This window comes from Cydia pomonella, chromosome 2 (assembly GCF_033807575.1).
Source record: "Cydia pomonella isolate Wapato2018A chromosome 2, ilCydPomo1, whole genome shotgun sequence".
Lineage (NCBI taxonomy): Eukaryota > Metazoa > Arthropoda > Insecta > Lepidoptera > Tortricidae > Cydia > Cydia pomonella.
Window position 1 is genome coordinate 5,137,110 of NC_084704.1, and position 22,478 is coordinate 5,159,587.

Genomic DNA, 22,478 nt, shown 5'->3' on the forward strand with positions numbered 1-22,478 from the left:
AATGAGACCGCATGTGACGTCAAAGATATAACTTAGAAAATTTTAGTGGTGTAGATTACTCGATATTTCAAAGTTATGTTAGGTCAACAAAATATATAAGAAGGTACTGTTTAGTAGTTTTAAAACTTTGAATACTATAATAATATTGAGTTTACAATATTTATTTATCAAAAGAATTGTGTTACTGTGTAAAATTTTATGATTTATTATGCCAAACAACGTTGAAATTTTCAGATTCGATACGTTTCTAATGTGATCAATCCTCTCCCTACTAGTGTCAACTTATCAACGAAAATACAATGAAGCCTTCGCCAATGTCTGAAATAGTAGACCGCTCATGACGTCACAGATACGAAATAAAAAATAATAGTGATGTAGCAAAGTCCATCAATAAATTTGCATAGCTGGTAAAATTCACAGATTCAATCCATTAATAAAGGGACGAAACCATAAAAAAGACATTGGTAAACGTGATTTAATTATTATAATATTTTTTTTTAATGATAAGGTGGTAAAAAATGAAGTTAATCACTGTAAACTATAAACAATAAAATATTTTATCGTAAGTTATGTGGCAAGCACTACACAGTTTGTTATTACTTAGTATAGGCGGCGACACGGGCACGTCCGATGACATCCTAAGCGGCGTTCAAAAGGTTAATAATATTATAAAGCAAAGATATGTGGGACTAGGAGAGCCGACCCCAAATAATGGAAAAGGACAAGGAGAAGAAGAAGAAAGATATGTGGGAAAAGTGGCCATTATCACTGTCAATATCTAAATAGGATATGAATGTGAAAGCTATCTATTTCCTCTTTTGATTGTAGTTGTGTTATAAGAAATGGTTCGAGAGCACATTAGTTGTTCTTAGTTGTGCCAGTTGTGCGTAGTTGTGCCATTAGGAATACATATTTTTAATGGCACAACCAGTTGTGCATACGTAGTTGGTCCATGAGGAAAGCCTGGTGTTTATGACATAAAGCATTCAAAGGGTTAATGTATGGGTATCAAAGAGAATTTGAAATAGAGATGGATTGTAAAAAAGAACTTTGTAACCACGATAAATTACTGCCATTTTCCGACACATGATTAAAACTTTTAGAACGCCATTTGACTTTGATCATTATTCTTTCACTGATATATGTTAAATTTGTTAATAAATAAATCTAATAGATCAAAAGCCAAATGCATGGCGGTATCGTTTCGAGCGATGGCGCCACAACCTTTAGCCAATGCTCAGTATGATGTTGCCACTTTTTATTCGTGCGTTCCAAAAGTTTTAATCATATGTCGAAAGATGGCAGTAACTTTACTGTGGCTACAAAATTTGCCCTTTGGTAATATGTAGTCGCCATTATATATATCGGAGCGGCCAAGATACTCACAAATATCTGAACATGCCTCTATTGTCAAGGCGTTAGAGTGCATGTTTCGATTTTTTTGTGCACTTCGGCCGCTTCGTTATGAGCGGTTTCAGCCTAGCGTATACGGCCCTTACAGCGATACGAGCTTATACGCGCGTTACATTTCCCTGCATTTGCTTTTTACGGGCATACGCGCGCGTTACTTTTACCTACATTTAGTCTAAACCAGCTTACGCGCGCGTACACGTACGCTTGTATAAAACGCTAATCGGAAACGGCCGTATACCTCATGGTGACACGCGACTATTAGTATATCTAAATTGACCAACGTAGACCCGATACGTACTTCGGACGTAAGTATGGAGTTCTCTACCGTCCATAGACGTAAGGTTAATGTACTAAGGGGGTTAATATTACGGCTTTGTTGATTAATGCGTTGTTTATGGTCACCAAAAACGATTTTCACGGTAGACCATCGAGGTCTACCGCGAAAATCGAAATTTCTCTATCCGCCATTGTATCGCTCGTTTATGCAAGAGTGATAGACGGATAGCAAAATTTTGATTTTCGCGGTAGGCACTTCATTCTGATTTTTTTAACCCTTTGAACGCCAATAACACCTAAAGGCGTCGTCGCTCGTCGTGCCCACAGCCCCCCGACGCTGTGGGCACGACTAGTAACGACGACTTTAGAAATATAATACTGCATTCCCTTTTACCATAATTATACCTTATATAAACGATTTTGTAACGCTACTATGTAAACTAAATAAAAAAGAGTTTAAAAATCTTGCCCTTGGTTCCACTCTAATAATAGGACGTACAGTAACGTACGTCTGAAATATACACCACCTTAATATATGGGCAATAAAGTCGTGTACACATATTTTTGGCACTTTTTTTGTATCGATATTTTCAGACGTGCCCGTACTATTATAGCAGTTTGTCATCCGTTTGCATATATCACGTACACAGACCATTTGTCACAGTTAAAGCTTTCACTACTTAAATTTATTTTTTAGGAAATTTCATGTCACCGGTGAGTGACGTTAATAAGTCCGCTAATTGCGGTTGGTGCGACTGGCCCTTAGTATCGCTTTCAGACTTCGGTTACTAGACATCTCAGTCATTCATTTTCTTCTTGGTCGAATCATCAATTACATAATCAGTTTACCTATTCTCTTTCAGCCTTTTACATTAATATATTATATTATCTATACGACTTTGTATTGTCTCGCCGACTGCATCACATTTCCTTACGATAAGTTTCCTTCCTGTCTATAAGTGATCGATATACTCGTATCACAGGCCATTTACATTATATACAGCTTATATAAGTATTACATTTTAAGTGCAATTTCCAAGGCCTCTGCATGCTGCTAATGTAATACTAGTTATTTTTTACGGTCACCAAAAACGTACCAAGAAGTTATCTGTAACCGTACGCATTGTTATCCAATCCATTATTATAGTTAACCATCTTCTACCTGCGACTTCGTCTGCGTGGGATGATGATGATGATTGATAAAAACTATCCTATTATCTTCCTCGGGCCTCAAACTACCTCCAGAACAAATTTTATCTAAAGCGGTTTAAGCGTGAAGTGGTAACTGAGAGAGAGATAGAGAGAGAGAGAGAGAGAGAGAGAGAGACAGACGGACGGACGGAAAGCCGAACCTAATATAGACATAAAACAGCTCTAGAATAGCTACATACTCGTAGTCTTAGCCTACAGGTACAGTTGACATAATAGTATTTTATGCAACAGTTGTATAAGAAGGGTCAAAAAAGGCGAGTGGCGTGAGTTACAATGTGAGCTGGAGCCGAAGGCGTAGGCGAACATTGTAAAGGAATACGCCACGAGAATTTTTTGACCTACTTATACAACGTTGCATACAATATTTTTCCTACGAGTCAACAAAAATAAATCTTAATTTAGGTAAACAAATTACAGCAAAACTATATAGCCAAGACGCGCGAGCATACCTTGTTACGCGCCCGGCCCGCCCCGGGCCGCGGCCGGCCGGTCGGCGACACCTCGTAACTCATGAGGCCCTGGTACTTGCTACTTGCTAAATTAATTTTTTGGACAGTTTTTTCTCAATTTTGGCCACCGTAGCCTACGGAGACTAACAAGCAACGCTAAGCGGTCTTCGTAGTCTATGGGTGTTGCTATATTACGGGTGTCACATGCGTGTTTCTGACTTATGAAGTAATTATTTTTACTATACAACCAAATGAATATTTTGTAAGTTGGCAGCAATGCACTTAGTTTAAAACTGTATTCGTTTTGGTTTTGTTAGGTTGGTAGCCATTAATCGCAGTAACATTATAGCTTATAAAAGCACAAGAGCTGTTATGAGGAATAGACAATATAGACTTTTCTTGCAATCTTTTATGTATGTTCTTATATTCGTGTTAATGAATGCATAAATGACAGATAACAGTAGAGGAGTAGGAAAAAGTGTTTAAGAGGTTCACCGAGCCACAGGTAGCTGTATTGGTCGCTATAATGCATGCTACTTGTGAGAAGTTAGTGTTACAGCTTAAAGTGAATCGTACAACCTTAACATCCATACACGCAATAAACAGCTGCTATTTGCGTTTTCTGGGTCTAAACAGGCGTAAAAAAGTCTTTTAGAGCTCCTTATATCGGAAAAGAAAATAATACTTTACACTTATGAGACGCTATTGTAGATCCTGTAGTTACAAACGAGTTACATCTTAATAATTATGTTACTGGAGTCTTACAAGCTAAACCTATAGCTTAGCAAGTATCTATAACGACATCCTAAGGTGACTAATTAATCAATAAATAAAATAAAAACTATACATTATAACGTAGGTACTTAACAAAAATAGATAGAATTATTACACAATATTGTCATTATGTTGGTATTTATGCACTTAGTACAGAACTTCTCGTATATTGTTTCTTCTTCTCTAAAATTTAATAAGGTGGGCAGCAAATATTAAAATGGTATACTTTATGAATTGTATATACAGATGTCAATCACAATGTAATAAATTAACTGTGATGATAAACTGTGGCCATCGTGGGACTCGAACCCACACCTCTGGATTGCCGATCCGAAATTTGTATCATACTTTTATAATAAGAGTCCCTTTAAAATATGAATAATAAAATAAGTATATAGTTATTGACAGTGTTATTAATTTCGCCGTCAAAATCTGCAGAGAACGTTATCAATGGACAACAATATTTACATTCATCTTTTCGCCATTATATTTCACTCCAAAAGGCAAGCTTGGATCACAAAAAAATGCAACCTGAGTAGATAGTAATAAGGAAAAAAAATGTACAATAACCTCATCAAGTGTTACAAATGTTGTCCAAAAAAAGCTGAAAGGCTCATCTATATAGGTCTAATACTTAATGAGTAATACTTATAGATACTTAATTTACGCTATTATAGCATGCACTCGTCTACATCTTATTTCTTCCACTAACCCTATTGTCATGTCATATATGTAAGTAAGTAGAATTAAACCCTCAAAAGTACCCTAGAAGTGACTTTAATACTACATACAAGTTTAAGGTTGACATAATATATATCAGGACGATACAAGAAAAAAGGGCCTTTCTCAAATTGGTAAAAAGGAATGCTTTTCTTACTACTACTACTAAACACATACCATGGGCAATCGTCATAGTCTCAATTTATGGATCCCATGAATTAATCACACAATAAAAATGTCTGTGCATTAGAACAGAGTATATCCACAGAACGTAACATTCTGATATACTATGTCCGGATGATACTGTCTTCTAATGCACAATATAGTTGTTTTATTAGGCAATATGGAGAATTAATAATAAATAGGCAAACTTATACTAATACATTTAAGGGTAAATTGTCTTGTTTGCTCCAGGTTCGATCTTATAGGCTGGTCACACATATTAAAAGTAGATACCCGCATCTCTGAAAAAGAAATTGTGCGTTTTAGTTTTGGTTACGCTTACCTAGGGTGACTGCTATAGTTATTGGCCACTCCTAACAAATCAGGAAGAAAGAAGCCAATTGAAGTCTTATTGTTATGAGTGGCCAATTCCTATGTAGTGGCCAATAACTATAGCAGTCACCCTACTTAATTTATTTTTTATACATGAAACAAGCGTTTCAAATTTAGTGCTCTCTAAATATTTTAATTTCAAATTATTTATTTTCAACCATGTACACAAACACATACAATACGTACCTACATAAAATAAAGTAACACACAGTCATAATACCTACAACATTGGGAACAAATCAAATCATATTATTAAATATTTTGATTTGTGTTTTTTTTATTAAGTAGTCACAGTAGTAAGTCGACATAGTAAGTAGTATAATATAAATTATAAACTGAAAAAAGTCTGTGGCATGCGCAAAACTCAACGCAGTCGGCGATCATTTTAGACTGCTACTCGCTAGACCTGATCGCTTCAGTGAGTGTAAAATTAAAGGGAGTTAAAAGCGACGAAAGAGCTTGTCAGACTGTCTTCTCTTATAGATGGACTTCCCGACATTGACCTTTACCGAAATTCAACAGCGTAAAACACAATAAGTCCAAATTCATTTAAATATCAGTAATTACGTACCACAAGGCAAAATAGCTCGTTGTCGATATATGTGGGCCTGGTCGCAATGGGAGGGCACAACGTGTCGTCATGGAGGCCCTCGGGAAAGACTTTCAGTAAATCTCCACGTTCATTTATTTATTACAATATGTACACAAGTACATCACATTATATTTGTTTTTCTTGATTTTATAACAATCATCTTAAAACCGTGGCATACCTTTGGATATTCTGTCATCTTGATTTATAATTAAAAAAAATAACTTTTTCGCATTTTCGGGCCCAATTTTTAGCTGGTCAACTTTTTTTTGTATGAAATATTAATGTCTACCTCTATGAGTACATAATATAATTAAACGGATCGTTTATTTCAATGAAATATAAAATAAAAATACATATTGTATGTGTTTGCGCCATACGACTACATATAGTTGAACCGAATTCTAAGATTGCCTCTTCGTCTTAGACGCTAAGAGTCCTGGTTGCACAATAAAGTACTTAATAAGAAAGTATCTAATAAATTAAAAAGTTACTTAAGAGAAAAATTACTGCCTTAGGTGAGACTTGAACTCACGGCCCCTGGATCGTTCGCAAACGTTTCTGTTTAATAATAATTTTTAATTTCGTTGGTATGTTATGAAATGTTAAGAACGCAAACATTTGATTTATATAAACGTTATTATGAATGTCTGCCTACATGGAATGGGGTCCATTTGACTTTGAGATTAGAGAACGAGTGATGTAGCACGGTAATATTACCTATTAGGTACCACAATATGTACATATTTATTAATAAACATACCTTATGACAGCAATCTTTTTTTCAGGAGCAGTTCCGCTGAACACTTAATTCCTCTGGTTTCGTTTGCATATCATTACACAAATTTTCACTGCAAGTATTATACAATATATATTTAAGTTATCATGTTTATATACATACAAGTACATATAAGTTTTGGGTCATTATATATAACAAGTAATATTTACAAATGATAGATGTCCATTAGGATATAATACTAGCGTCCCTAATTATCGAATCTTGTAAATTACAATTGTTTATCTCGCTTTCGAATTTATTAATGATCTGCCGGTAGGGTGCAGAGTAAAATATACTAACTTTGTAAATCAGCAGCACCGTGGGTCTTGGCCTCCAGTACAGGATACGCAACTCGCGTTGTTTTGCGCGACTTCTCGCATAGCATCGTTGCTCAAAATTCGGACTCTTCCTCCAACGAAACCTGATTTAATATAAAACTGTTTTAGGTACCTATCGAAGTCTAGTTATTATTTATGTTACCCTCTTAATTAAGTAATATTATTTATATTGCATTTATTTAAGTACTAGTTTCTGCCCTCGACTTCGTACGCGTAGACGTAGAATGATGATGAATCATAGAAACTATCCTGATGTCCTTCCCCGGCTCTGAAACAATCTCCATACCAAATTTTACACAGAGTTTATTTTTTATTTTATTGATTCAAAAAATTTACACAGCATTACAGCAAACTAATACACTGTGAAATTTTTAATAGACAGTATGTATACAAACTAGGTACATGATACAGTCTAGAAAGGAAAAAGAGAACAAATGTAAGAAAGAAAAACAAATAAAAAACAGAAGATTCTCGCTTATCCATCGTCTCACAGAACTTCATACATTTTTTACACATATCCATCCTACTACTTGCAAATACATTACATTCCGGTGCTGATCCGAGGAGCGCGATATATTGTGTAGAGCGCGGACAAGTGGTGATTTGCCATGGGACATAGTGCGTGTTTTAGGCACCGCTAATAGGTGACGAATTCGTGGTCGGAAATTAAATTGGGCCTTAGCCACAGATGGAACGAACAGGCGTACGAGCTGTGCAACCAGTTCAGGCCAGTCTGAGTTCCACCGTAAGACGTTACATACAGTAGTCAATAGCCCGTAGTTACGTCTCACCTCTAAGGAATTAAACCCTAAAACGCCAAGCAGGAACTTTGATGGGTACAAATATGGGTAATACCCGTAAACCTTTTTATATAAGAATCGCAGAAACGCTTTCTGGATTTTTTCCATAAGCAAGACGAGTGATATGAGTTATTATCGCATTTATAATATTTATAATATATATAGTAAGAATGGTAGAAGTGTGTAGATTATCGTAAAAAAATAAACAAAATGAAATAGATATTAAACAATGGCGACGCCTTTTCGAGAGAAAGAAACCTTTTTTAATTCTGAGTTCTAAACTTTGACTAGCACTCAATTATACTTTAGGCTCCTGGGCGGGAAATGGATTACCTACACAATGATACTTGAGACCGTGTGATCGACAAGAACAAACTCATCTCCACTTTAGGAAGTTGTAAGGTAATGCCCTAATATATATTTTTTACATCTAATACCTTTGGTATTGTTTCCTTGTATACCTATATACCACTGTAACTTGGAATGCGACTCGCAAAATGCTATTAGACCAACCCACTTGTGGGGCTATTTACAATTTTGATAACGGGTATCCATATTATGTAAAGCTTACCGTTTGTATTTTGTACCATCGTAATGGAAGACGGGAGTTAAATCAAAAGCGCAACTACATACATACATGCATAAGCAACATATGGACGTGTTTAATAAGATAACTTTGTCAAGTTTACATGATCAGTAAAAAAACCTATTCTGGTCAATTCTATTCAGTTTGCGAAGAATGCCTATTCAGTATATATTATGTATACTTTTTTATTCACACTGATTAAATTTACGAAGTTTATTTAATTTCTAAGAGTGGCGAAAGTACGTCCAATAAAAACCTCTCAAGTCTCCACATATAAATTAGTTTTCTAACAAGGATTCGAACCCAGAGTCGCTTTTTTCTTAGCCAGGGTTTCTATCCAAAAGGCTACAAACAGTTATCTTAGTTTCAATTCTGCTAAGTGGTGCAGTAAGTGGATTGTAAGTATTGTAACATCTATATTTTCTTACCAGGATTCGAACCTGGGACCGCCTACTTCTTAGATAGGGTCGCTTAGGCTTAAATTAGGCTTAGTCTTCGTCTCAGTTTAAAGTAGTTTGTAGGGATCCTTCTTACAAATATCAACATCTTCGTCACATGTAATATACGACAACACATACATACTTAACGATATGATTCCATACTCGTACATACCTACGTGCACGGCAAATACTTCGCTTTACATTATGATACGAAATCAATAGATATAAATAAGGCTTAATTAGTACCTACAACACAAGCCTAGGTACCTACAACACAAGCCTTATTGAGCTTACTGAGGGACTTAGTCAATTTGTGTAATAATGTCCTATAATATTTATTTATTTATTTATTTATTAGTAACATAATTAGGTACTTATTATAATGAAAGGGTTTTTTTTTGCAATGTTTCAAATTGGCTAAGAGGTAGTTAGTTAAAAATATGTATTGCGTACGCGATCCAATATTCCCTTCTCATCTCCTGTAGACAGGATTTCAGGATAAAACTAACCTACATCCTATCTCCGAGGACTCCCTGAATTGAACTTCATTTGAATCAGAGTTAGATACTAATCGCATTTATAATATTAGTAGGGATTTACATTTAACATTACACTTATTAGATATACCTAGTCAAATGTTCCGAACTCTACAGCCGCTACTTATACGTATAGTCAGCATCAAAAGTAGCTATCATTCTACTTACATTCATACACACATTGGACATACATGCCTACGCATGTGTAGTCTTTAAGAAGCTAATACTAAGTACTATAAGTTTAAATTAAAAAAAAAAACAGTGATAATTACAACAATGTCACCTCACAACCATCTAAGAACCATCGCTGGTGTATCACAAATGCTTTACATATAACTTAACCTAAAGAGATACGTCTCTATACACAAAAAACCGGCCAAGTGCGGGTTGGACTCTACGAAGGGTTCCGTACAATTATCTATAAAACGGCAAAAAAATATGTTTGTTGTATGGGAGGCCCCTTAAATATTTATTTAATTTTGGTTTTTAGTAGGTATATGTTGCTATAGCGGCAACAGAAATACATTATCTGTGCAAATTTCAACTTTCTCACTATCACGGTTCATGAGATACAGCCTGGTGACAGACGGACGGACGGACAGACAGACAGACGCACGGACGGACAGACGGACAGACGGACGGACGGACAGACGGACGGGCGGACGGAAGGACGCACAGATGGACGGACGGACGGACGGACAGACGGGCGGACGGACGGACAGACGGACGGACGGACGAACAGACGGACGGACGGCCGGACAGCGGAGTCTAAGTAATAGGGTCCCGCTTTACCCTTTGGGTACGGAACCCTAAAAAATCAACTGCGACAAAATACTTTTGAACGCGAACTGTACAGATATATTGGAAAAGTGTTCGATGGTGGCAGATACTTTTGGCGCGTTGTTTTATCCACTATGATAGATGCTGACAGTACCACTCTGAAGATTATTTAAATAAGTATTTAGGTTAAAACTACACACCTACTTACAAAATAAAAACAAGCCAATATTGTCACCAATATAATTATAAATTATCTCCGTTTCAATTTGACAACATCGCTCCGATGACACCTGATCACCGCCGTAGCCAAACTAATGAAGAGCTTTTCGTCTAAGCAATGCAAAAAAAAACACACATTAAGGGATGATGAATATTAAAGTTTCCTAGTACCTATAGGGGAATATGACAAAAAATATTTTATTTCTGTTACGCACGACTCATATTTGGTACCAACTATTTATGTATATTTGTAGCCATTGTACTATAGTTCTCTACCTTGACAAAAGTACTTACATTAATTTTAGGTAACAGTTCTCACATCGTAACACATATCAATTAAATTCCCGTACGAGGATTCGAAGCCAGGCTCGCCTACTTCATAGACAGAGTATTGGTAATACGAGTATGTACTCGTAATTAGTGGTTCTTCTCTAAGCTAACCCACAGACATAACTCGGCAATATTATGCGATTCTTTTTTCTGTTTCTTGGGATATCAGTATATTTGTAATTTATTCATTTATTTAATCATATGACACTATTACAAATGTTGGTCGAATTTCAAAACAAATAAAAAAGTATCAAGGTTAATCACTCAGTGGGTTGCGTTTTCATAATGAGAAAATCGAGACTTTTCGAGGATAAATTCATATGATCTTAAATTACTTAAAGAAGATATAGGCTTACATATCTTTGACTTACTTGTTACGAACATACATGCCTGCGCATGTGTAGTCTTTAAGAAGTTTAAGTTTAAATTTAAAAAAATCGACAATTATAACAATGTCACCTCAAAACCATCTAATAACCATCGCTGGTGTATCACAAATGCTTTACATATAACTGCAACTAGATCAGTAGAACTGATTTGGAAATAATTGGGAATATACATTTCTATGTATACACAATATCTTACCATAAATGCATTTTATATAACGTCTCGGTTTCGTCAGGCATAAGTTTCCGACTGTTAAAATAAGGATCGCCCTCCACTTCTTAATTATTATAAGAAGGTAGCTCAACATGGTTGCTCTGGTCCATTCATGATTTGTCTCCTTGTATATCCAGGCCAGTTGAAAGCAGATTTGCAGTTATGAAAATAAAAAACATTATCAGTCACAATCACTTATATTTTAACTGAAAAATACACTCACATAATTAAAGATAACTTAAATAACTTTAAGCCCCTTCTTACCCCTTAAGGGTTAAATTTCAGAAAATCCTACCTTAGGGCACCTCTACACCATTTGTACTATATATGTAATGTTTTAAATTTCATAGTTTTAACTTCAACGATTTATTAAGCTGTATGTGTTGTCTGTCAGTATATAAGTAACGAAACTGTTTTATAAATAGGTAAGTTTTTGCCAAAAAAAAAAGTTTTTATCTTTTTTGGGTACAAACTTTTGTCGCTGACTGTTCTTTTCTTACCATAGGTAACTAAATACTCATCGAGATAATTCTAAAAACCTCAAACACAATATAGTTCCGTTGTTTCATCACAGAGTTTCTATGGCCACCTCCTGTATCCGTCATCAGATCAGCTCGATGGTACCATTTCATATTGCATCATTGCATATTGCATTGTCACCCGACTTATATGTTATTATGTATGCAAATCTTCAGCTTAATCGGGAATCGGGAAGTGGGTCAATTTTAGTTTCCAAGATTTGACCCACCCTAACTAACAAACTTACATACTAACAGAGCAAGTTAAATAAAAGCTTGTATGGGCTTACATAAACAAATAAAGATATCCGTGTTCATCATGCTAATAAATGCCCTTATCGGGAATCGAACCCGGGATTTGCAGTTTTGTGGGTAGAATCACCAGCAACTACTCGTAAGCTAAGCCGACTTGCTGTAACATTACTAAAACCTGGTGCTTATATAAATACATACTTTGTCAAAATTCAAAACTAGTAATTCATTTTTCATTTTCTTCTTCTGGAACTTACTTTGCATAAGTATCTAAACAATCGTTTTATAACGGTTAAGCTAATTTAATAAAATGAAACCTGTAAGTATGTGATATGAATAAACTAAACTAAACTATCGGACGGGCCGGGCCGTACGCCTGGTTGCCTCTGGAAAAAAGAGTAGCTTATACGTTTTTACTACCTACATCCTAAATGTCATTATCATTATTATACCTATATACACTCCTAGTCTAATGGCTCTAACATACAAATAGACAAACAGACAGACAGACGGACGGACGGACAGACAAAGGACGGACAGCTGGGAACGGACGGACGGACGGACGGCCGACGAACGAACGGACGGACGGACGGACGGACGGCCGACGAACGGACGGACGGACGGACGGCCGACGAACGAACGGACGGACGGACGGATGAACGGGCGGACGGACGGACGGATGGATCTTTATTGCCATTTTGGCTACGAAACCATTAATTCTAAATATTAGAACGTCGTGCTCGACTATAGTTAACTTATAACAAATAATGCTTATAACCTCGGAATACAACAAGTATACTAATAATAATAACTTAAGAGTAGTGAAAATACCTTTGAAATCATTTATTACTCACATATACTTGTGCATCTTATTTCTATTGTTCCAAACATGACTAGGATAGGTAAATTGGTTTATTATGGAGTTCCGTTGATCATTATACGATCTTAATGAGCACTAGAACAGGTCCTCTTTTTCAACAAATAAATCTAATGATCAGATATGGAATAACAAAGTATATACCTAACTACAGTATTTATTTGTAAAGAATAAATATAGTGGTTTTTAGGTGGCAATTGGTTGCTTATTCTGCTATTAGTACTTTACAGGTTATACCAGCATGCTAATATCTTACGAACGACTATAAAGCTATCATCATAATACTTATAAGTAAACAATGACGGTGTAATGTTTTTTAGGAGCAGCTCCAATTCATCAAGAGTAATTTATTCTTTAGACACATCAAAGACATGCACACAAAAACTGTTAAAATCATAACTCTATCTTTTTGGGTTTGTCGTTATCTCGTTAAATAAAATCAGCCGGATGGAGAGCCTCCTCCTTTTAAAAGTCAGTTGGAAATACAATAATAATTATCGCAGGTCTGCTAGTCCGCTATACTTATAGTCAACAGCAGCAAACGCATGCAATCTTAGTAGAATAAAAGTCAACTAACCTTGTCAATAGGACGGAACACTGATCAAATCTTGGGAATTTATGGTTTTTATTGTAAATTAGTTTGGTAGATTTTCTTTTAGAATTATTTTCTGTAAATAAATTTATGATTTTATATGACACCCGATATAAAATGACAAATGTCACTTTTATTTTTTAGTGCTTTATTCATAGACTATGATGACGCCTTTCTAAGATGTTTGGACTAGATTGTCGATTTTAACCTTGGAGGATTTGACAATTGGAGACGCCTTGCCTGAATTTTCTGTACAAAACAAGCCTGTTACAGTCTACTGATTTTTGCGGGGGAGGGGCACGTCAAACATCTATGAAATTATGACGTAGAAAAATAACACTTGCTCTGCGTGTGCTATCAAAATCGTTGCAGACTTGTCTTGTTCTGACTGTAGTCGTGCCCACAGCCCCACATCGCCAGGGACAACTAAAAACGTCTGTCATAAGACACTGTCAAAATAAACTTGACACTTACAAGTTAGGTATACATTAGCTTGCTTGCGCCCGGGACCTTGGCATGTCAAAGAGTAACCGGAGTTTTGTAACCAGTTACATAAAAATAAAAAATGATCCTCATAGGATACTGGTATCCAAGTAATAGGATTTTTACCTTTACTGATACCTGTATGATTGTTCGTAACTAGTATCCAGTAAGGAATAAATAATACTCTTATGAAACCATGAGTCATCCGGACCCATGCTTTACCGAGGACCTATACCATATTATTTTTTTTGTAATTGAAGACATCTGCAATAAGTGACGAATATCGTGGTGAGAAAAGAGTGAAAAGTACCAGGGCAACAGAAAGTATTACGCTTAGTTCATGATATTTGAGTTGCAAAGTTATGCCCGTTTCACATGAGGGCAGAGCAGCGGGGCAGAATAGTAGGCAGCACAAGCTGAGACAGAACAGTACTATACTATTCTGTCTCAGTTTGTGCGTTCAGGTTGTAGCAGTACCGTGCTAGGTGTTATGAAAACGTCAGTTATATAAAGAATGTTGAGTGCATGATATCAAAAGAGGTTGATAATACCATACCTATCTTTCAAGCAGTTACCTGCGAGGAATATAAAGTACTTACTCGTAATCATTAGGAAGTTTTCCTAGGTTGTAACTCGGTTACGTGAAAGGAAAAAAATATATCACTTGGATACCAGTATCCTATGAGGATCATTTTTTGTTCTTAGGTAACTGGTTACAAAACTCCGGTTACATACGCGGCCGAAGGGGATGTAAAGCGTAAATGAAAAAGCTAATTTAGCCTTGCAGCGCGTTTATAAATAATATTGAATGGCGTAATATTATTTCTATGATGCTAGAGTTTTGTAATCAATAAAAACGTAAAACCTAAATAAAAAAATAAATAATACTAAAGTTGAAACTAAGTATAGAAAATAACAAAGGAAAAATAAAAATATACTTACCTACAAAATAATAAAAAAACCCAATCACAAAGAGAACACCCCGTCCAATAAATCTGCCTGCGGCATGGACCCCATGAAACTGGCGGCGTTACCTCTCTGTATCGCAAGGAAGATACGTTTAGAGAGGTACGCGCCAGTCCTGGGGTCCCCTGTTGTGTCGACAAGCCGCGCCGACAGTGCCCTCATAAATGCTTTCATGTCGGCTGACCAGGGACCAAAAGTCTCAACCGAGAGCGCCGCGCAAACTCATAGACTTTGAGTAAGGCCGAGTATTTGCGGCGCTTGAGCATCTGGGCCTGGTCAACCGCAGCGCCGGCCTGATTGCGGGCTGCCCCAATGTGGGACTGTGGAAAGGTGTCGACACACGTTGCGTCCCACACCAGTACGATAGACGATTCAATAGATTAAATAAATAACCATATGCTGTTTTTTCCTTGTGATTGACATCTGTATATACAATTTATAAATAGTATATTGTTAGCCAAGAGATGAAAGGCACCCATTTGAATTGGTGCTTTTCACCCGAGTTAAACACTTTAATTTTCATTTCATATTTGAGGAAATTAAAAGACTTGTGCATTTCACAAAATACTGCTAAGTATTTATAAACTAAAATAATAGGTAGGTAGGTATAAAGTTTAAATAATAATAATAATAAACTTCAGTAGCGTACTTTCAATTAACAATTTCGGTAAAAATATCGGTATTTATGGAATGGAGAGAGACAAATCCATTTAAAACCAAATTTTAATTGCTTATCGTACAAAAAGATGAACTTAAAAAGTACAGTGCTCTAAAGCAGAAACTTATCATTTTCTGTACACTTTTTAGAACAACGGCCCACTTCCAGAGAATGAGAAATGAAAAGCATATATAACAAAATCCCGCTGGACTTAAAACAAACCACTGGCGACGAATGTTTCAATAAAAACTTAAATCCAAACTAGTGTCTGACGCGTACTGATCAGTCGATGCCTTTTACGAGACCTAGCATTATATCAAGTAAGTGGGTAAAACAAAGTATATATAAAAAAAACACTTGCTCAGCCTTGCCTCTCAAACAAACATAATAAGTACGGACATTTGAAATTTTATTTTAGGTTTAATTTTATTAAAGAATAGAATTTGCAGTTAAACAGTTAAACCATTCTATTTAGAGGCTCATGGTTACTGTTCTATGGTAAAATAATGAATATGTATATACTACTACAAAATACTAGAGACAGTACATCAGAACCTTCAATCGTGTATGACGAGGGCTTTCAATGAAAAACGATATTCAACTCACAGTCTTTCCTGGACAATACTGATTACAAAATCATAGTACACGTTACATTACTTAGCCTAAGCAAACCAGTGGGTTTGATTTGATCCCAAGAACCACCACTAACGCCATCTTCTCCCGCTTCTTCTCGTCTGAAGATTGATTTTGCTCTATTTGTAAAAGATAGCGTGATTATACACTTGTTAAAAGCGATTGATGGCACAATTCAGCCGTTCTCCGACATTTATATCACGCAGCACAGGTTTTGCATACGCCAGACGCTTAGCAGCAAGGAATCTGCTGTCTGGTTACACGCTCTTCCGTCTGTACACACTGAAACTCTCTTTGAATATCACACTTAGTGCTTTGCAATCTGCCTGCGACTCGGTGCCACTGCGATAATGATGTCGAAGCCGACGTGATCGACCACCCGAGGTCCTCGCCACGACGCCTTTGAACACAACAGGCACGCCGCGCTCAACGATATTCTCAGTCGGTCTCTTATTGTCAGCGTCAACATGCTAGTTCTACATCAACTAATTTCAATATAGCCCAACATTCTCAGGGATGATGGGAAGAGTGACGGATTTTTTAGCTAGACTTCTTGAACGTAGCCACAGCGTTTCAAGATTATTATTATAGTTATAATATAAATGGCACAATGTTTACGAAGTCGTGGTTGGGTATTTAATTTTTTTCATTTATACATTCAAAATATCATGACTGTATTAGCAAATTGTTTACTAATGATTGAAAATGTCATTTTTGATAGAAGGTGACAACTCTATTTTTGTTCATGCATAGACAATTTGTTATAACTTATCTATATACGTTTTAATAAAATGATGGAGTAAGACCGACGGCATTAACGTCACAATAACGTCGTTCTTAAATGTAAATATTTAAGTACAATTATGACATGTAGCGGCATCTATTGTTGAGTAGAAAACATTTTTTGTAGAGATTCAAAAGAATTAAAAGCACAGATTTGTAGGCTTTTACGACGCTAAAATTCTCTCTTCTTCTCAGAATATATGCGTCCACTGCTGAAGATATGCCTCTTTCATGGATTTCCATGTTGTTCTGTATGCAGCGGTTCTATTCCAGGTCGGTCCTGCCGTCTTTCTGATATTGTGCGACACTTATGAAGATACGAAAACTATCCATCACCCGAGAGGCATTTGACCGATTTTTAGGCTTCTGTACCTCGGTTAAATACGTCTATCTGTCCAGCTGTAGCCAATTTGTCCCGAAACTATGTAACCAGTTAATAACTACAGTTAACATTTGGTACAGATATTGAAGTACCTAAGTCTGTAACCCACAGACGGCCATGAAACGTATATAAATTACTCTTAAAAATTAAAAAAAAGTTATGCAAACAATATCGTGTTAAAATATTGAATGAAAGGACTCATTAAGAGAATCTCTTTATAAATTAAAGATAAATAGTTTAGAAGTTATTTAAGATATGGGTAAAAAATAACCATTCCCCCACATTCCGGCCTAGAACAGGAGTGGCGCGCCAGGATATCGCCCGCGAAATAGACTACCCGTATTTTTGAAGCGGTATTCATTAGAGAGGGACTGGTAATTTATCTCACAAGTGAAATACTGTCGCGGCACTTCTGTGCTGAAGTATTCTTGTCTCCGAAACTACAGTCCTTAAATTTTTTGAAAAAACAGTTCTTTAACTATAAATTATTCAGTTCAATAAGGTGTTTTACTACTACTAATTAGGTAGGTACACCACAGTAGATTTACAGTATTGTACACTAAACGTACTTTTTATACCCACATAAATCCCATAATGGGTCACTGATGCATTAAATTTGTTAACATAGTAAACAAAAAGTAAATTAAAGTATACTTAATGCACCCATAATTGGTCACAGGTGCATTAAATTTACTGTCTGTTAGCTTTGTGCACCTCAGGTGAACAAAGGGGAATCAAATATACTTAAAGTTTACTTAATACCCCCAAGAAAATCATAGGTGAACTAAGTGTATTTTTAGTTTACTTAATTGACCCGGGTGATCTGAGCTGGGTGAACAGAGTCAACTACAGGTCAAAATCGCGATAGATGACATGAAAATTATTTGTTAAATTTACAATTTTATTTCAAAGTAAGTGCTTGGTCGTAGAAAAAGTATTGTATGCAACATTGTTTAACTGAGTCAAAAAATACTCGTGGCTTCGCCTCAAATTGTTACTCACGCCACTCGCCTTTTTTGCCCTCTCTTAAATAACAGTTGCATAAAATACAATTTCTTGATTCGGGTCAATCTAATAAAAATATTTACACCTAAGAATATTGTAATCGGCTTTTTTATTGCTCTTAAATAATAGCTAACCCGTGTTAACCCTTTATTATTACACCTAGCGTGTTCCATTCTACTTTATATAACTGCAATTTATATTCATAATTATTATGCACTACTTAACCATGAGTAACCCACATTGGTAAAATATCTATATATGCGGCCGTATTATTCAAAAACAGGTACTCGATATAAAGAAATAAACGAACCTCAACCAAAGGAAACAATAAGTTCTTTGAAAAGGGTCAAACTCAAAACTATGTTCACGTCTTTCCTGTAGACATACCCAAAAGTTAAGGGCTGTAAAAGTTAGTTTTCTTATTTAACCCTTATTTACATGAAACTCCTGTTATTTGGATACGTATCATAAAATCATTACTTTCACACCCACAACCTGTTAACTGTTAACTATTGTATTCATCAAAACTGTAAAGTTGCAAGCGTTGGCTATGTTAGGTAACATCTAACTATTATGTTTATTCAAAGTATTCATACTATAAAAATGTTTATTAAAAAACCATTAAAAGCCATACAATTAGGTACCTACAAAACATTACTTTACTAGTAGGTATAGTCAACGCCTCAAATCGGCATGCACAAAACAAAACCCAACTTCCAAGCAGGTTAAACACTGGAACGACATAACCCTTAAACTAATTAAAACTACCCATTCCCAGCATAAACACAAGTTACGGAGTTATTTCCTAGTTCGCAATATGTGCCATAAAATCGTATTTAGTTTAACTGTGTCTATGAAATAGCGAGAAACTAATTCTGTAGTTAAGATGCGCTAGAGGACTAGAGTTTTAGCTTTAGTTGATCCTCGTGGGGTTTGAGGTTGGAGGAGGGGATGGGATTTGATAATTCGATGAATAGAATAGCTTCTTTGGGCCTGATTCGAAGAATGATTAAGACACGTTTAAAACCTTGGAAAGATCTTTAAAAGATCGATAACTAAACGACATGCCAAAATTGACGTTTATTTCAATTCCGCTGTGATCCCAATAACATCTATCTACGATATTTCTAACGTCAAAGTGACATTGGTTGTCCGAATCGAGCTGCTTCTGACAATTATACGACATACAAACGATATCTAAATGAGAACTTATCTAAACCAGAACTAATCGGTATCGTATTTCATTCTTCGAATCGGGACGAAATGCATATATTTTATTCAATTTATTTTTTCTATTACCAATTCGGTTCATAGATTACACGGTAAAGATATACCTGTTTTGTTACAAATAGAGTTTGCAATCCGGATCCGAAATGTATGAAATTATCCGGATCCGTGGATCTTCCCATACATTTCAGATCGAAGCATGCGGCGCCACGAGCAGGCCTCCAACCCCCGCCTACCTGGGGAAGCATACACCTGCCGCGTGTGTGGACGAGGGAACCTCTCTCGCATAAGGCGGGCTGTATGCTAGTTTGCCATCAAAGTAGTATTTAAAAAAACTTATTAATATCAATCTTCTTAATAATAGTATGTTTAATCAACACCTCATGCACTGGAACTGGAGCTAGCAAAATCTAATTTAGACTTTGCCATAAGATCATAAATCCAAGGAATTGTCATTAAAATTCACTGTCAGTTTATCACGTTAACGCCAGATGATTCACTTGCAAGACGGCCGTTTATTACGCATGCTTCAGAACATATTTTATCACACATTCAATTATGAATTTATTTCTTAAGTTTAGTACAAATAAATTTTCTAGGCATTGAAAATATATAATAATGTTATTTATTATTTATATTTATTTAGCACGATTTTGAATCGAAGGCTATATTCACTATGTTTATTTACTAAAATATACTGATGAAGACACTGATGAATTTAGGATTTTAAATTGCAATTTTACAACTTTTTACCATTAGCTTTTTACTATTACCAACACAATAAGAAACGACATGAATAAATAAATAATTATTATTAATAAATTAACAATTCAATACAATGAACCATTATTAATATATTGTTGACGTTGACGTTTTATGTTCTTAGATTTACTAATAAGATTTTCCGTCATTTATTTATATTATTTATTTATTGTTATTTTTATTTGCTTGCAGGTTGAATATCCATGTACAACTTAGCCATAAGATCTTGCCTTGTTACCATATTCGATCAAATAAAGTTATTTAATTTATTTTTTATTTAATTACTACTAAGTAAAATATTATTATTATGTTACATTATAGAATGGTCTAGAATAGAATAATATTATTGTGTGCCCTTACAGGGTATCATGGTCTGACTTTATATAATGTCACACCTATTGACGACCAGTTTGGCCTAGTGGATAGTTACCCTGCCTACGAAGCCGATGGTTCCGGGTTCAAATCCTGGTAAGTGCATTTATTCGTGTGATGAGCATGGATATTTGTTCCTGAGTCATGGGTGTTGTCTATGTATTTAAGTATTTATAAATATTTATATATTATATATATCGTTGCCTAAGTACCCTCAACACAAGCCTTATTGAGCTTACTGTGGGACTTAGTCAATTTGTGTAATAATGTTCTATAATATTTATTTACTATTATTTATTTATTATGTACATGACAATACAATATTGAATAAATTGAAATTGAAACGTTTTTAGGTCATCCTGAGCAACGTTTACTATGGGCCCAACACAGAAATCACGAAAAAATGTGGCTGTTTCATACATTTTGGCTGGTCTTACGTTGAAATGTTCTATGGAAGAGTAATTTTTTTTCCGATATCGGGGTTGACCCTTTAATAAAAGTTGTTCAGTATGATCTAAACATTAAGGGGTTTGAGTAAATGTTTTTAGTTTATAAACATAATGTATAGAGGACCACAAAGGTTTCCATTTCATCCCCCCTTCCCATGTATGTTCCGCAAAAATCAAAGGTTACGGAGAAATCTGCGCTATTAAGCAAAGCTTGTTCGAAATAAGTTTCTATTTCCATTACTATTTACTTCTGTCTCATTTACGAGAAATAGAAATTGAAAATACATATGTACTGCATTGAATTTAATAACAAACTCATGAATTCAAACTTTATAAATGGGTAATAGATTCATAGAAAACTCGTTCACTCTTTCCTGTAGACATCGCAAATTTAAGGGAATCTAAAGGTAATGCTTACACGGTACCTTTACAGGCGGGATACATTTTTTCAGTACTTCAGACTCAAATACGATGAACGGAATATCTATGTATAGGTGTATAGGTGTATATGTGAGGTGTATAGGTGTATCTATGTGTAGGTATGTATGTATAGGTGTTTGACCCAAATACCTATAAGACTTTCAGAAGTTCCATAAGATCCAATGACCATAAAAAGTAAAATAATATGGAACCATGAGTCAGCATGCACATTAGAAATATAATGATTGTTCTCTAATACTGACCAGTAAATAGCCCCATGTCAGTGAGACTTTTAATTTTTCCTAAGTTGAAATTACCTGTCTTTCGAGCCCTGGCCACCTGGCCGCGCCATCAATTATGAACGCCGGGAGCTTCTGAAAGATGGACGGTCCGATCGATATGTCAAATACACTTTACGTGCACTTTTCCGCGGGGAAATGCTGGGGATTAAAAAGCTAGTATCAATTGTATTAGACGATTTTGCTGACGCCTTATTCAGAAAATCATTTTTAATTTCTTATGCTCTGGAAGTGGGTCGTTGTTATTCTATTAAGTGTGCAGAAAGTGATACGTTTCTGGTTTAGAGAATTTTACTTTCCAAGTACTTTTTTCATATTTTACGATAAGCAATTAAAATTAGGTTTGAAATACATTTGCTGTATATTTAACTCCCCAACCCATAAATCACAATACATTCAACTAAA

General features: G+C 35.5%; 1 long non-coding RNA gene across 3 annotated transcripts; it reads right to left on the reverse strand.

The window, feature by feature from the left end:
- Positions 1 to 5,257: 5,257 nt before the first annotated feature.
- Positions 5,258 to 11,946, reverse strand: LOC133531960 (uncharacterized). Of its 3 annotated transcripts, none has more exons than XR_009801624.1 (3): positions 11,381 to 11,946; positions 7,067 to 7,382; positions 5,258 to 6,839 (listed from the first exon to the last, which is right to left on the reverse strand). It is a non-coding gene; the product is annotated as an uncharacterized LOC133531960 (long non-coding RNA). The 3 variants fall into 3 exon arrangements; XR_009801626.1 differs by lacking the exon at positions 11,381 to 11,946 and having other exon boundaries at positions 5,258 to 5,308; positions 6,752 to 6,839; positions 7,067 to 7,650; XR_009801623.1 differs by lacking the exon at positions 11,381 to 11,946 and having other exon boundaries at positions 7,067 to 7,669.
- Between the last annotated feature and the right edge of the window lie 10,532 nt (positions 11,947 to 22,478).